At 41.8% G+C, this 17,382-nt stretch overlaps 1 long non-coding RNA gene across 1 annotated transcript; it reads right to left on the reverse strand.

Moving 5' to 3' along the window:
• Window positions 1–8,194: 8,194 nt before the first annotated feature.
• Window positions 8,195–14,397, reverse strand: LOC125354383. The gene is made up of 3 exons (XR_007211485.1): window positions 13,190–14,397; window positions 10,658–10,717; window positions 8,195–8,330 (listed from the first exon to the last, which is right to left on the reverse strand). It is a non-coding gene; the product is annotated as an uncharacterized LOC125354383 (long non-coding RNA).
• Between the last annotated feature and the right edge of the window lie 2,985 nt (window positions 14,398–17,382).

Raw genomic sequence — 17,382 nt, forward strand, 5'->3', positions numbered from 1 at the left:
GTGTAATCTAAGGACTAAGATTATAGGTTTACATCACTTGTCTCAGCCTAATCCCCATCTTTTATCCTAATGCCCTTCCCCTCATCTGTGAGTTTTGCATACCTATTTCTTCAGTGAGTGAGGGAATAGATGAATGAATGCATGACTGTGCAGTCACTGGGAGGTGACTAGGGGGAACAGGCTGTGGGCTTCCTAGGTTATTCACCACTTCCTGCTCTAAGAGCCTTCTGAAGTTCCACTTCAAATAAAGCAGCTAGTCTGAAGCCTCTGTTCTCACATTCCTGATGGTGAATCACTTGTTGGCTAAGACCAACTTCTCTGTTTTCCACCTTTCTGTCTCCTTTGAGAGCTGACCTCTCACTTGGCCTGGCCTTCAATGTTACTCCTCCCACCCAAGATATTCCTTCATCCTCCCCTCTCTTTCACCTTACCTCCACCCCTTTGCATACTTCCTACAGAACTCTTTCCATGTTGCACATCAGCCTTAAAGCCATGTCTTGTCTTACTATGTTCACTTGTGTGATAGTCCATCCCCTTTCTGTTTTCTCCACTCCATTACAAACTCCTTGAAGACAGGAGACTGGACTCACTTTTCCATCACTGTCTCCTGACACATCACATGATATTGGGTAAGTACTAACCAGGTATGTGTTAATCAGTGAGCAGATTAATGGATAAACTACATTGGGAGGGAGAATTCATACTAGATGGCTGAGTGGCATTAGGGAAACAGGCCAGAGTCCAAATACCCGATCCCAGTTAGACCTTGGACATTTCCAAAGTTTGAAATTCTGGAAGAAAGGAAGTGCTTAGCAGATGTAAGTCACATTGTCCATTTTCCCTTTGAAAGCTAGCTAACCCATGGGGCTCCTGTAAGCATCAGATACCTTCACTTCCAACTCTATCCAAAAATAGCAACTTCCGCCACCTTTTCAGTCATAGCATATAGTAATGCTATTATTATTCCTACACGCTACCCTGAGCTCAGAATTCTTGACATTTCCCTCTTCCTTGCTCCCCATAGTTTAATCTCACAATACTTCGTGTTAGTTTCTTCCTCTTCATTCCCAGGAGGACCATGTGATCTGGTGTATTAGTCAGGTTTCATCCTTTTACAAGATTCAGACATCGACTTCAATTAATTGAGAAGGAAAAGCTAGAAATACATTGCTTCCCAGAAATACATATTTCTGGGAAGTTGATGGGGGTCAGTTGGCTACAGACATTGCTGAGATGTTGCTCAGGACTCCATGTCTCTTCCCATCTCCCTTCTCAGCTTTTGGAAGGGACTCCAACTTCCTCATGGCACCAGAGAGGACTCTGGCCACACCTGCACATGACCATTCCCCAGCCAGTCATTGTTAGGGGTGGGTGGGACTCAAGGCTCTTATTGATCCGGCTAGACCAGCATGCTTATCTTTGTTACCTTTCAGTGTGGAGTGGTACCCATCACAGAAACAGTAACTCAATGAAAAGGAGAAACTAGGGGCTGGAATGTAGCTCAGTGGTGAAGCATATGTTAGTATATTCAAGGTACACTAGGTTCAACCCCCAAGCACCAAAAAGAAAAAGGAGAGGCAGCAAGAGGAGGGTAAGGAGAAGAAGATGGGAAAGGTGAAAAAGAGTAATTTTGTTCCTAGGATCAGATGGGAAAAGGTGGTGCTAAATAATTGAAACCAATGGAATGACTTCCTGAAGAAGTCTCCCTGTACCCGGGGCAGAGGCCTTCAGCCTGCCCCAAGTGGGGGATGAGAATGTGCTATGGAATCTGATTATTCCCAAATCCTACAATTTCTCTAAGCAGCTATGTTATTTGGGACCAGTTACCATTTGGTAGTCCAATTTCTCTTGATAAAAGGGTGATAGGAGATATTCAAAGGAATATTAAGCCTTAAGACAGGATAAGTGAAAGAACGAAGTCACAGAAACATAAATATGACTTGTGCAAAGTAGTATGAATCTACTTACGTCAAGTACCTGCCTTGGTCAAAACAGTGGCTGCCTGGGTAGGAGTGAGAAGAATAGGAATTTTGTTTCCAGAGTACCGAATTTCAATTTTGCAAGATAAAAAGAGTGCAGGAAATTGGTAACACTTATAGTTGTACTATAATGTAAAATGAGTGGAAACTTCTGTCCTATATACTGAAAGGTTGCTTATTTTAACACACACACAGACGCGTGCGCGCACACACACAAACAACAAAAACCAACTCCTAGCCAGGTGCTGCTGGCTCATTGGAATCCTAGCTACTCAGGAGGCTGAGATCTGAGGACAGTGGTTCAAAGCCAATGTGGGAAGGAAAGTCTGTGAGACTCTCATCTCCATTAACCCCCCAAAACCAGAAGAGGAGCTGTGGCTCAAAGTGATAGAACACTACCCTTGAGCAAAATGAGCTCAGGGACAACAAGTAGGCCCCAAGTGCAAGCCCTACAACTAACAACACACAAACAAAACCCAACTTCTTTATGTAAAATTCTTTCTTTGTTTTGGTTTGGATTTTGTTTTTTGTCAGTTGTAGGGCTTGAAATCAGGGCCTGGTCGCTGTCCCTAAGTTCATTTTACTCAAGGATAATGCTCTACCACTTTGAGCCACAGCTTCACTTTCAGGTTTTTGAGTGGTTACTTGGAGATAACAGTCTCACAGGGACTTTTCTACCCAGGCTGGCTTCAAACCTCAATCCTCTGACATCAGCCTCCTGAATACCTAGGATTATAGGCATGAGCCACTGGTTTCCTTTATCATTGGAGATGTTGAGCTGGTGAGGATGATGTTGTGTAAGGGAAGGAGAATTCCAGTTATACTTCTGGTAGAAACACAAAATAGTGCAACCAATATGGAAGTCAATATGGAGATTGCTCACTTCAAAAAACTAAAAACAAGCCAATCCTATGATCCATTTATATGCTCTTGGACATTTATCTAAAATATTACATTCAGGATACAATAAAGACACCCACACAACCATGTTCATTGCTGTACTACTCACTATATAGACAAGTTATAGAAACAATCCAAGTAGACTCCAACCAATGGATGGATCAAGAAACTGTGGCATATATGTGTACATTGGAATTTCATTCATCCATCAGGAAGAATATATTATATCTTTGTAGGGAAATGAACAGGAAAAAATTTATATAGGTTAGGATCAGAGAGACAAAGGGTACATGTTTTCTCTCACATGTAGAAGTTAGATCTCTAAAATATAACACATACGAAAACATTTATAGGACCATGTCTATTTATCTGTCTGTCTGTCTGTCTGTCTGTCTATCTACAATCAAACTGACTAAAGCATGGTACATACAAGGATAGATTCCCATGGTATAAGGCCCTTCAATGATTAACTGATAGTTTAACAAATGAATATCCGGAAGCGAAAATACGTTTTGTCTGAAGGGGGTGGTGTTTAAGGGGGTAGGGGTAGCTGAATGGAGATAGGACTGGTGGGCAAATAGAGTTCTAATACTCAATGTACATATGTGAAATTGGAACTAGGAAACTTGAGGAGATGGAGGAAAAATGATAGAAAGGTGACACTGACCCAGATGCATTACACTCGTAAATTGACATGTTGAATTGAAACCCTTTTGTACAATGCTTTATAAAGATAATAGAGAAATGAAAAATAAAACACTGATATAATGGTTAAATGAGGCTTCCAGTACTTAGTGTCTGTGAACATACAATAAATGTTCATAAACATGAAGTATTAGAATAGCCCTAAGGATTAGACATTATTATCTCTGTGTTTACAGCTGATGAAATGCAAAGGGACATTAAATAACCAGCTCAACCCCACCCAGCCACATAGTGGCAGAGTCAGACTCAGATTCAGTACTGGATCCCAAGGTGCTATTCTCTATTATCCAAAGTACTTCCCAGCCTGATTCTTGCTGCTGTACTCTAGTTGGTACTAGGGTTCAGATAAAGAGCTTTAGACTTGTAACATCCCTCCTCCTCTTGATCTGGGCTCCTGGCCCTACTAATATATATATATATATATATATTTTTGGCCAGTCCTGGGGCTTGGACTCAGGGTCTGAGCACTGTCCCTGGCTTCTTCTTGCTCAAGGCTAGCACTCTGCCACTTGAGCCACAGCGCCACTTCTGGCCATTTTCTGTATATGTGGTGCTGGGGAATCGAACCCAGGGCCTCATGTATACGAGGCAAGCACTCTTGCTACTAGGCCATATCCCCAGCCCCCCCCTACTAATATTTTTAATGCTTTTTAATGTTGAATTTTTGCTTAACAAAAACTTGAGAAGATCTGTGTCTTATCAAATATGCTTGACTTTTTTTTTTTTTTAAACCGGCTTTTTTTTTCTTCTTGTTTTGGTTTTAGAGATAGGGTCTTATCGTGAAGTCTGGAGTAGCCTAGAACTCACAATGAGCCAAAGCTGGCCTCATACTTGTGGGTCTCTCATTTCTACCTCTCAAGTGCAAGAATAATAGGCATGTACCACGACACCCAGATTCTGGTATTCTTTTTTGCAGGTTGACATCCATTGTCCTTCTAGCTTCATCTCATTGTAGCTTGATTTGTGTTTTCTTCCTTTTATTATTTATTTTTTGTCTGTGCATTAGCTTATTTATTTATTGCATTAAATTGGGAACAAAACCCAAGGCCTTTTGCCATACTCCACAATTAGTTTACCACTAGGTTACACCCCAGCTTTTGGTCTATGCTATTTTCTCACCCTTTCTTCCCCCACTTCCCCTTCTCTTCCTTTTCCTACTCTTTCTTCCCTTCCCTCTTCCTTTCTTTTCTTCTCTTTTATTTCTTCTTTCATTCGTTCTTTCTTTTATTCTTTCTTTCTCTTTGTCTCTTTCTTCTCCTCCCTCCCTGCCTGCCTCCCTCCCTCCCTACCTGCCTGCCTGCCTGCCTGCCTTCCTGCCTTCTTGCCTTCCTTCTTGTACTGGAGATTTAATTCAAAGCTTTGTTCTTCTAGGCAAACACTTTGCCACTGAGCAATGCCCACAGGCTTTGCTGTGTATGTTCTATGTCCAGGGCATTATGCCGGTCACCCTAAGGAACCAAAGCCAAACCTTGGTTGAGTTCAGTTCCTCCATTCTGCCTCATCCAACTGTAGGGAGACATGTTAACTTCCTCCTCTTCACTGTGATGGCATTTAGTATTTGATAGCAACTTGTAGGTGCTGCTTTGGTAAATGTAACTTGGCTTGTATCTTACTTCCTTGCACGTCTAACACAGGCTCATGGAAGAAGGAGTTGTTTCTATTCATCTTTAGGTTTCCCTCAAGGCAAGTTTAATGTTTTTCACTGAGCAGTGGCTTGCCAGCAATTCCTTCATGATGCTGATGTATGAAATATGATTATGGCTAGTTCACATAATTGTGCTTTGGATAGAAGAAAAGCATTTATTGTTTTCTTGCTTGTTAGAGAAGACACTGGCACTTTTCTTCATATTTTTAGGTCAGTTCAGGACAGAATGCCTCCTAGTCAGCATGGAAATGGAAAGACTAAGGTTGGTTAAAAAACTGATGTGTGGGTGAGCTCGTGTGAGAGGACCATGTCTCTTTCTGATTAGGTTCTGAGAAACAGAAACAAAGTATTTGTGGAGCAACCAGAGATGAAGATATTCAAGAATATCTCTAAAAATATAAAAGGTCATTTCAGGTTTTCCAAACAGTGTCTCCTAAACAAACACATCATTCTCTGCCTAGGTACTAGCAAAGGTAACTACTTTCATAAGCCATTTTTTCCCTTCTTTTTTGTTTCTTTCTTTCTATTTGGTGGTACTAGAGTTTGAACTCTACCACTTGAGCTGTGCCCCGACTCCTTTTTACTTTATGGTTGTTTTTTTTTTTTTCAGACAATCTTGTGTTTTTAACCAAGGTTAACCTTACGCTGTGATCCTCCTACCTATGCTTTCTGTGTAGTTGAGATGACTGGCAGGCACCACCACACTGGCTTGTTGTGTTGAGATGAGGATCTTGATCATTTTTTCCCAAGGTGGACCTTAACTGAGATCCTTCCGGTTTCTGTCTTCCTAATAGCTGGGATTACTGTGAGCCACTTTGCCTGACCCAATTAGCCGTGCTAATGACACTGTCCTTCTGTGAATCTACAGAAGATATTTTGCATTTCACCCCCAGGTGGAAGGGAAACACTTGAGGTAAAGAGTTCTATGAGGTAGGATCACAAGGTATCAATGGGAGAGGAGAGAAAAACAGGTGGGAAGCACAGGAAGGACTAGAAGCTAGAGAAATTCAGATAAACGGTTTGGGCCAATGAGCTTTAGAAAACCCTTAAGCAGGAGAGAATGTAAGTAGATGTGTGTGTGTGTGTGTGTGTGTGTGTATACACCAACAGAGACACATCTATGGTGCTATGTGTCTTGAACTCAGGACCTCCCACTTTCACTTGGCTTTTTTTTTTGGCCAGTCCTGGGGCTTGGACTCAGGGCCTGAGCACTGTCCCTGGCTTCTTTTTGCTCAAGGCTAGCACTCTGCCACTTGAGCCACAGCGCCACTTCTGGCCATTTTCTGTATATGTGGTGCTGGGGAATCGAACCCAGGGCCTCATGTATAGGAGGCAAGCACTCTTGCCACTAGGCCATATCCCCAGCCCTTCACTTGGCTTTTATGCTCCAGGCTAGCACTTACCACTTAAGTCATGCTTCTAGTTCCAGCTTTTTGCTGGGCTTCCCTGACTGGCTTTGAACTGCAATTCTCAGCTTCCTGAACAGCTAGGATTACAGGCAAGAGCCAGCAGCACCTGGCTAGATGTACATTTCTGAAGGATGGGAGACACTATCTAACATGCTTCTGAAACCTAATAAAGACTTCTAAAGGAATCAGATGAGTGACAAGAAGACTTGAGCCAAGAGCTTGCAAATGCTGATGGTAAGGGAGATGGTAAAAAGGAGAGATTTTTAGATAAAATTAAGAGGATTTTTGGATTGATGAAGAACAAGGGAGTAGAGGAATCATGAGGAGTCAGAACCTGAGATGTGAATCTTCATTTTTGTGGTGCTGGCAACTGAACCCAGGACCTTACACATGGTAGGCCAGCATTTTTACTACAACAGAATATATCCCTAGACTTTGATTTTGTGAGACAGGATCGCTGGCCTGGAACTCTTAATATTCCTGACTCTACCTTCAGGATGCTGAGATTACAGGAGTGTACCACTGTAGTAAGTGAAATGTGTCTATCTCAATTGGTGGTATGTGCCCAAAATACAAAGATGTGTGTGTGTGTGTGTGTGTGTGTGTGTGTGTGTGTGTGTGTGTGTGTGTACTGGTCTTAGGGTTTGAATTCAGGGCCTCAGCACTGTCTCTGAGCTTCTTTTGCTCAAGGCTAGCACACTACCACTTGAGCCACAGCACCACTTTCAGCTTCTGTGTGTGTGTGTGTGTGTGTGTGTGTGTGTGTGTGTGTGTGTGTAGTTTATGACAATAAAATTCCCATGGACTTTCCCACCCATACTGGCTTTGAACCATTGCCCTCAGATGTCAACTTCCCAAGTAGCTAGGATTACAGGTGTGAGCCACAGGCTCCCCTCAGTACATAGATATTTTATGTTTATTTTCACTATCTCACCTCAAGATTCAGGGAATTGCTTTGGTTGACCATACATAAAACTCATACACTGATAGGTTGAATGTATGGTTGCTGGCATCTCTTGGGAAACAGCCAGCTCACCTGACCACATGCTGGATCAGTGAATCTAGATTGGAAAAGTGACTTATTGAGTATAGGATGGGTCCTGCTTCCCAGGGCTGTAGCAGGAATACAGAGCATGCGCTGAACACTGATGGGACTGATGCACACAACAGACCAATTCTGCTGGACCAGACCTGTTCATAACCGTTGTGCAGGGCATCCTTTGTTTTACCTTTCCCTGACTATCATGGGGATTGCTCAGATTCTCCGAGTCTTTCTCCAGCAATCAGGGAATCATGATGGGGACCAGCATCCAGAGTCTGGGAAGCCCCAGAGAAAAGCAAACCTTCAGTTATTTCACAGAATTGACCGATTTGTCCTGTTATAGTCTGGCTTCCCAGGATAGAGACATAGAAAGAGTTTGGCTTATAATAACCCAGGGATTCACCCTCATGACCACTTCTTCCTATTTCTTTAATTATATTTGCCTAAGCAGAAGAAACCATAGTGAACCAGCAGGCACTTTGAAACATTAATAGGCTGTTAGGTTTCACCTGAATTGTAGTTCTTCAATTTCCTAACTCATAGTTTGATTTCAGATTCCATTTTATTAAAGATAGCAGCAATTTCCTCCTCTCCATGAAGACCGAGGTTATGGTGTCTTTACAGTTGGAGAAATAAACTGTGCATTGGACCTGCAAAGAAATATTTAGAGGTCATAACCTGAAAATAATCTTTGAGTTTTCCCACGCTCCAACAAATGTCTCAACTGCCAAATGGAAATGCCCCAACATTTCCAGATTCCCCTGAGAATGCAATGGAGAAGGCTGAGTTCCAAAGAAAGAGAAGGCTAGGGGGGAAACGTGCACAAGAAAACCAGGGCTTTGCATCAGATGGTATGCTCCTGTCACAAGAAAAATATATGTTATGTATATGTGTGTGGGATAAATGATTCACATGATACAAAAGGAAGTTGTAATTTAGCTTTCTTGCTTGCAAGTTAATACTTCATTTGATGAAGGTGTTTAAAAGGACAACAGGTCAGGTGCACAACAGGTCAGGTGCTGGTGGCTGACACCTGTAATCCTAGCTACTCAGGAGGCTGAGATCTGAGGATCACGGTTCAAAGACAGCCCAGGCAGGAAAGTCTGTGAGACTCTTTTTTTTTTTTTTTTTGGCCAGTCCTGGGGCTTGGACTCAGGGCCTGAGCACTGTCCCTGGCTTCTTTTTGCTCAAGGCTAGCACTCTGCCACTTGAGCCACAGCGCCACTTCTGGCCATTTTCTGTATATGTGGTGCTGGGGAATTGAACCCAGGGCCTCATGTGTACAAGGCAAGCACTCTTGCCACTAGGCCATATCCCCAGTCCCATGTGAGACTCTTATCTCCAACTAACCACCAGAAAACCAGAAGTGGTGCTGTGGCTCAAGTGGTAGAGTGCTAGCCTTGAGCTGAAGAGCTCAGAGACAGCACTCAGGCCCAGAGTTAAAGCCCTATGACCAACAAAACAAACAGGATACAACAGTTTCATTCATCATGTGTGATTTGGTGAAAACCATAATTATTCTGACTACTGAAAGGAAGACACAGAAAAAAGGCATCTTCATTTTGTTTGCACCTCTCTTACTTTGCTAGCTTGTTTTACCAGATCTGTCAGAGTGTGAATTCAGCCAAAGCATTCTTTGGACCCACTTCTGAGGAGTTGAGCACTGAGGAAGAAAATCACCCCAAGCCAGGCACACCACTCATACCAGTAATCCTAACCACTTTGAAGGCAGATCAGGAGGATCATGGTTGAGATCAGCCCAGGCAAAACAGTAGCAAGACCCCTTCACAACTACTAGTTGGGTGCAGTAACACATTGCCTGTCACCCAAACATAGCTAGAGGCTGAAATCTGGAGGATCATGGTTCCAGGCCAGCTCAAATAGAAGTGTCCATAAGACTCCAGCTCAATGGAAGAACCATCATGTGATAATATGGGTCATCCCCGCTACAGCAGAATGCAAAACAGAACAAAACAAAACAGGAAGATCAACATACAAGTGCATGCCCAGGCAAAAAGTGAAAGCCTATCTCACAAAAACCAGAGCAAAAAAGGACTGGAGGAATAACTTAGTGGTAGAACATCTTCCTAACAATCACAGGTCTTGAATTCAAACTCTAGTACCACACACACATAAAATGATCCCAACTGCACTTCAGGACAATCTCATAATCTCAATAGTTGTGTGTCTTCATTCTCTTCAAATATCTGATCTCTTTTTTATGTCATTCTAAATGCACGAGCTTGGCTAATAGTGCACATAGTAAACATAAGCAAATCATAATGGAAAATCAAGTTATAAATATTATCTAGAAAGGTGACTATATAAGACTAACCAAGAACACAAGAAAACAAGAACAACAGGGGTAAACACTGACAAGCTACTGTAGTACATAATATGGAAATGGTAGAACAGATGCTCTATCAGTGGCACAGATCAGAGACCAACTATAAGAATAAAGTAAGATAAAGGTAGCATTCAAACAGTGGGGGAACAAAGCGAGGTGCTGGTGGCTCATGCCTGCAATCCTAGATACTCAGGAGGCTGAGATCTGAAGATCACAGTTCAAAGCCACCGCAGGCAGGAAAGCCCGTGAGCCTCTTATCTCCAATAAACTACTAAGAAAAAAACTGGAAGTGGTGCTGTGGCTCAAGTGGTAGAGTGGTAGCCTTGAGCACAAAGAAGCTCAGGGACAGTGTCCAGGACCTGAGTTCAAGCCCCAGGACTGGAAAAGCAAACAAACAAACAAACAACAAAACAGTAGGGAAGGATAGAAAATTTTGTGGAGAGTATTGGAAAAATGGACTATTCATTTGGAAAGAAATAAAATTATAGTTCTACTTCTTTCAAATGCAGAAAACTTACAGTGAAAAGTTATATGTTGAATATAAAACAAAATTATAAAAGTACTACATGGAAATACAAGAGAGTAGCTGCAATTTTCATAGTGGGGGAGGCCTTACAAAGTAAATTGAACCCATGACTCTTTTCTAGTCAGGTCCATCTGGCACAGCACTGACACCAGGGCTTCAACTTCCTGAAATAGCAGTAGTTGTAAGTGGTAGTCAGAGCTGACGTGACTCACCGTGCAATTCCTCTGCAGGTATCTTTGTTCCTCTAGTGGATTACACAGGACCTGGCACCCATGTGTGCTCCAGGCTTATTAATTTGACTTGACAACTCAAATTAAGTTTCCTGGGGGGAAATTGATGGGAGTCATGCATATTTAATATCCAAATAGTAATAATCCTTCATTTCTAAAATATTTTCAAGTAGTTTATTTGGAGAATCTCCCACCCACCCAAACAACGCTAATGTGCAGGAAAGGGAAAGGTAGCATTAGCAATGCAGTAATAGTCATGCTAGGAATTTACCATCACCCCACCCCTGCTGTACCATAGACATTAAGCAGCTTCCTCAAGAGGAAAATTGAAGAACTAAAATTCCGATGAAACATAACAGTCTATTGATGTTTCAAATTGCCTGTTAGCTTATTATGCTCTCCTTTAATCAGGAAGCAGAGTTAAAGAAGATGGTCATAAGGGTAAATCCATGCATATCTTGGTCTAGATCTCTTTCAATTAAGTCATGCTGTCTCTAATTATAATTTGGTACCAAAAAAAAAAAAAAGCCAGGTAGGGCTTTTGGGGATTACATTCCTTAATTCTACAGAAACACATAGTGTCTGGAAAAATAGAATTAAAAACTAATGTCTAGTGTGGCAGTGAAGTCCCTTTGCACAATTACTTTCAAAATTAAAAACAAAAACAAAGAATAAAGTAATGTCTAATGTCTACCCTCTTACAAACAGATGATACACAGAAGGCTATAAATATCCACGCTGAGTCACAGCATCGTTCTTTGTTTTCAGGTGGGGATGACTCCTGGGCACCATTTCCAGTCCCCCTCATCTCACCTCTCATGGCAGTTATTGCCACAGTTCCCATGTGTCATGTTATGTGTGCTGCCTCAACCTGCCTTCTACCTTCCACTTCTTCTCTTGGGGCTACTGTTGTGTCTACTTGATGCTCATGTATCTGCACTCCTGAAGAGAGGGTCATTACTGCCCCTGAATCACCCCTGATTTGGGGGAAGGGCAACCTGTGCCCTGGGTGGGAAGTTCTGACACATCTCACTTAAAGATCTTCAGAAAGTTGTGTGTGATCAAGTTTTCAGCTGCTCTCAGCAACTTACCTTGTGCTCACTGGTGTTCTTTGCCTTTTTCTCTCCTCTACATTCCCAAATCAGGGGGAGAGGGCCATGAGTTTGGGGGTTAAGTGGGGTTAAGCACTTCCTTTTGAAGGAGTATTATGCAGAACTTCCTAATTTTTGTTTTACCTTCCAGGCAGCCCTATTTCATTGTCACAATATTGGTAGGTAAGGAAACTAAAGCTCAAGAAGTAACTTGACCAGGGTCAAAAAAAGCTAGAGAGAAAGAGAATCAGGACTCTACAAAGGTTCTGTGAGGAGAGGTCAGTGCCTGCTTTGTTATAACACAGCTGCCTCCTATCCAAATATTTGCAGAGGGCTTTGATCTCCATGCTAGTATGCTGGAAAATGCTCTTCCTCGCTTATCAGCGCTCTGCCATAACGTGCACAGCTGTTCCAAACACATCTGTGCTTTTTCCAGCTTCACATATACCACTCATCAGTGATTTTGTTGTTGTTAATGACAATGATGATGCTATGAATCAGTATAAAACAGAGCGGTAACTATAGAAGAGAATTTAGTAAGAGTTGAAATGACCCATGGATAAATCCCCTTCCTATCCTTGCAATTTAATTGGGTAAATATATACATGAAGCTCAAAAGGTACAAACCACAACTGCCTGGGGAGGGATGACAGAGCCTTTATCAGACAGCAGAAATTAGGTAAAAAATACACAAGGGGCATGCACTGGTGGTTCATGCCTGTAATCCTAGCAGCTCAGGAGGCTAAGATCTGAGGATTGTAGTTTGAAGCCAGCTCCAGCAGGAAAGTTAAAACTCTTTAATTAACCAGCAAAAAGACAAAAGTGGAGGCATGAGTCAAGTGGAAGAGTACTAGCCTTCAAACTGTGCTCCTCCTATCTCAGCTTCTGAGTGGCTAGGAATATAGGCCTGAGCCACAACTTCCTGGATCCTTCTTCCTTATTTGTAAGTAGGGACTTTATTGATTTTTTTTGTAGCAGTTTTACATTGAAAAAAGAAAAAAGGAAGGAAAAACACAGCCATACCTCTGTTCTTTAACACTTGTTTCATTAGATCTTGCTGAAGTCCTTTCCTTTCTAGGGGATTCAGTCTCTATCAATGGCTACTTCGGTCTCCTTCCCTAGGAAGGAAATAGGCAGTGAACATCTGGAAGGTGTGTCAGAGCCATGGATATATTTTTGTATTAACTAAACCCAAGACTCATTGATCCCCAGAAGTTATCAGAGGTCATCAGAGGTCACCATTAGCTCCCTAAACACCAACATAGGATTATTCTAAATTATCGTCTTTAAAGGTAAGGTTTCCTTTCTCACTGACCTTGGCTTAGGAGCTCAGCATGGAACTGGCTGGGTCTTCTGCCTTGGCCTTTAACCACTACTTGGACTCTTGTGTCAGCCTCTCCTCTTCTTGCTGATTTGTTTTTAAAAACAGTCCAAGTGTTACCCAATGCCATTTTGGCCTCCTACTCTTGTCATCCTCTCGAAAACTCCTGTTAATCATTATCCTTAGATGATATCAGTAGTATGAGAAAGATTTACAAACTAAAGATGCTAGAAAGACTATATAAAGTGCAAATCACAATTTCTTTTGCATTTTTGTGAAGACTCTTGCTTTGGGTTTAGAAGATCTTGGTTTAAGCCTCTTACCAGGTTTTGTCTAGAAACCTGAATTTTTAAAAAGAAATCATTAATTTTATTTATTTTTTGATTATGTGATATGGAGGCATTGAATACAGGTCCTCATGCATGCTAGGCAAGCACTCTACCACTAAGCCATATTCCCAGCCAAGAGATATGAGTCTCTAGACTTCGGTTTCTACATTTTGAAAATGGTGATAATAAAGCCTTGTTTATTACATTATCTGAATATACAAATTTGAATGATGTATGTATAGAAGATTTTATAAAATAGAACCCAATCTATAAATAGAGAAATTATAGATTATGAGAAAAAGTGCCACTAAATTATTTTGTAATGGGAAATAATAATGATAATAAGTATAGGGCCTTACTTTTCTTTTTATTTCTATGTACTTATTAAGTTTCTTGCTTTTCTGGTCCTATGTCAAGACTCAATCACATCAGAAATATGTAGTAACTTCTCATGGGCCTAGAATTATATCTTCAAAGAATCTAAAAGTTGGCAACCAATGGAATTGAGTAGAAATGCTTCAACTGTCAGTGAGGGCTCCATTTTGCTTCTAGACCAGTCTTCAAATCTTCACTGATTTCATTGACACCAGCCCTGCCTGTTGGTTGCTGGTTGCTGGAACCAGAAAAAGGGGCTCAATTGGGGGTCCAAACAGATACATCAGCATCTTCTTGGGGAAGAGAGGGGAAGTGTCAGCATACCTTGGGCTGAGCGTTCCTTTTGGCTGCACATCGGATGAGGCGCTACTTTAGCTTAATGTTGTTTGTTGGTGTCTATTGTTCTGGGTTTTGCTTTCCCCTTGGGGCCAGAGACATACCCTTGGAAAGAGAGAAAACATAACTCTACCTGCTCATGGTTGTTTCCATAAGAAGCCAAGCTAGTTATTGAAAGAAGGAAATGTTTTAAGTCCCTTAGCTGAGACCTTTTTTTTAAAACAACTCTTGTCTAATCGTTAACATGAAAACATCCCTAAGCAGAACATTTGTAGGTGGTGACTTTTTAACCGAAGCTAAAATCCACCCTTTCCCCAAAAGCCTGTTAAAAATTACACACTTGGAATTTTGTCCTAGTCTGACTCAGCTATCGAATTCCCTTTTAATATTTTGGAGGGGAGGGCGAGAAGGAAATAAGTAGCTTTATTCCATTTAATTCAGTACTTTTCTTTTCTTTTCTTTTCTTTTTAACCTGGGTGTTCAACCTGAGGAGCTGCTGAAGGGAAGGGGATCAGCCAACTGAGCTTGCCTGGGGTTAAAAGGTTTCCTGGGTCAGGGGACTTTTCATCACTTGGCAATGGGGCTGACACCTGGCCTGTCTAGAAAGGAAACCCTTATCCAAACCATTTAAGATGCGAAGAAACAGGCCCAGCCAGGGCAAAGAATTTGCCCCAATGCCACCTAGTTAGCTAACACTGACCAAAGTGCTGGGCCCGGTATCCCCAGTGTCCTAAATCATCATTCAGAGTTTCCCTGACCCATATCTTTTTTCCATGCCAGTAAAATATAGGCTTAATTACAAAGAACTTGAGTTTGATACTGGTTGGTATTTATTTGACTACTTTCATTGTGAATTTGTGCTTCCTTCAGCAGCATATATACAAACTCACTTGTAAGTAAGAAGAAGGGATAATACAAGTTCATTGTGACTAGTAACCACAGGGAGGAGAAAGTTCCAAAGCCACAGAAAAGTAATGCCCATTCTATGTTCATGTATATAGTGTTAACCATAATAACTAACATATGGAAGCCACTCAAGTATCATTGGTGGGTAGATGGATGGATGGATAAGCAAATGTGGAATAGGCAGCAGAATACTATTCAACTTTAGAAAGGAAGAACATTTGGTAATGCTACTTCATAAACCAACCTTGAAGACATCATATAACTACTGAAATAAGCCAATCATAAGGGAAACACTGTGTGCTTTTACATATATGCGACATCTAAACTTCTCTTTGTATCTATCTTGCAAATCTAAGCTATAAATACTCTTAGAGTATTTGATTACTCTTAAGTAGTCAAAATTATAATGACAGAAAGCAGAAGATCGAGGAGCCGGAGAGAGGGGATGGAAGTCAGAATTTCATGGATGGCCAGGATTTTTGCACACCACCACTAATACATTTGATGCCACTGAACTGTCCCCCTGAAATGGCCGAAACAGTGGATTTTATGTTATGTGTAATTTGGAAAATTAAAAATAAAATAAAGGAATATCCATCAATAGCTCATCAGTCCCACTGGCACAATGTTTCTATGAAAGAATTCTGCTTATTCACTTTGGGATGTTTAGTCAAATCAAACCACATTCTTTAGATAAGGAGTTTAGTTTGTTTTAGTAGTTAATGACCTTCCCTTTAGCTAGGGCACAGAATTTCCAGATGTGAACCGTACTCTTACCTAGCTGAGAACTCACTGCCTGGCACAGAGTAAAAGCACCACACTCATTTCTCAATAAGCAACAGCAAAAGCTAATCTTACATTGAACATTCATTTTGAGATGCATTTACCTTGGAGCGGATGAAGCTTAAGGTTCAGAACATCTCACTTTAACAAATTTCTCAGAGCCTAGGAAGGGCCTTAGCCATGAGTTTACAGAGTCACATTTTCACATAAGACTTGCACAAGTAAACTGGGAGCCAGTGGCTTACACATGTAATCCTAGCTACACAAGAGGCTGAGATCTGAGAATAGCAATTTGAAGCTCCCCTTCCCCTCTCCCCCTCTACCCCACTTCAAAGCAGAAAAGTCCATAAGACCCTTATCTCTAATTAGCCAGCAAAACATTGGAAATGGAGCGGTGGCTCAAGTGGTAGAGAATCAGCCTTGAGTGGAAAAGCTAAGGGAGAATGCTCAGGGCCTGAGTTCAAGCCCCGTGACTGGTACAAAAGCAACAACAACAAAACTACAAAAGTAAGATTTATTATGTTTTTATCAAAGAGGACTTATAAAAATGCATAATCTCCAGGTCACACAGCAGTTGGATCTGCTCTGTACTTACTGCCTTTTGACAGAGTCTGCCAGGTCCTTCCGTGGCTGTGTTCCAGAGGCCACAGTGGTGGTCATGCCTCTGCCTGTCACATGAAGAACCTGAGTTATTGGCCATGGCCACCCCTAAAAGGAAGGAAATGCAAGGATTTTGACTTGGGCCTTTGAGGCCCAACTTCTCTGAACATGAGGGCCAGCCAAGCCTAGCACAAGGGCATGCCAAATTCGGTGTGGGCTTGGTAAATACTATCATTTCACCTGAGGTAACTGTTATAAAAACGATGATGGTGGCTGGTCTTTGAAAATAACCTATGATTCTAGGGAAACATTTATTATCAAGGCTTTCTATGTTTTCGGTCCCAACCCCCAGTTAGAATTTTTGCTTAGTAGCTAGAAGGCAGTTTAGGAAGGGGGGGGGGATGCAAAGGAGGAGAGAGAGGAGCAAAGATGTGGTTCTGTGTCAAGGAGTCTCCTCCCGGCCTTCTAGCTTAGTGTTGTGTATCTTGGGAAGTTCCACTTTGCTTTTATCTTCTTTTTGTATCTTAACTGACCTCCTAGGCCTTCTGCCTTGGGGTTCCTATTTCTAGTCGGAATGCTGTACAAGTCAAAGAGCAGAAAGGAATCTTTCCTGTAAACATCCTCCGGGCCACTCCCGGAAAAGGTGAGCAGCAACTGCTGCATCCTGTCTTTATTCTGGGCTCTTGGAGCTCAGATGTCTGAGGGCCAATAGGAAAATGGAATTGACAATGTCCCAGGAGTGAAAACATCCTTCCATGGAGGATGCCGCACTGTTCAGAGTCAGATATTCTGGTTTGAATACTCACTCCCACCCATCTGACAGGCACTGGTTTGAAGAGGTGTGGCCTGTAGCCCAAA

This window comes from Perognathus longimembris, chromosome 7, assembly GCF_023159225.1.
Source record: "Perognathus longimembris pacificus isolate PPM17 chromosome 7, ASM2315922v1, whole genome shotgun sequence".
NCBI lineage: Eukaryota > Metazoa > Chordata > Mammalia > Rodentia > Heteromyidae > Perognathus > Perognathus longimembris.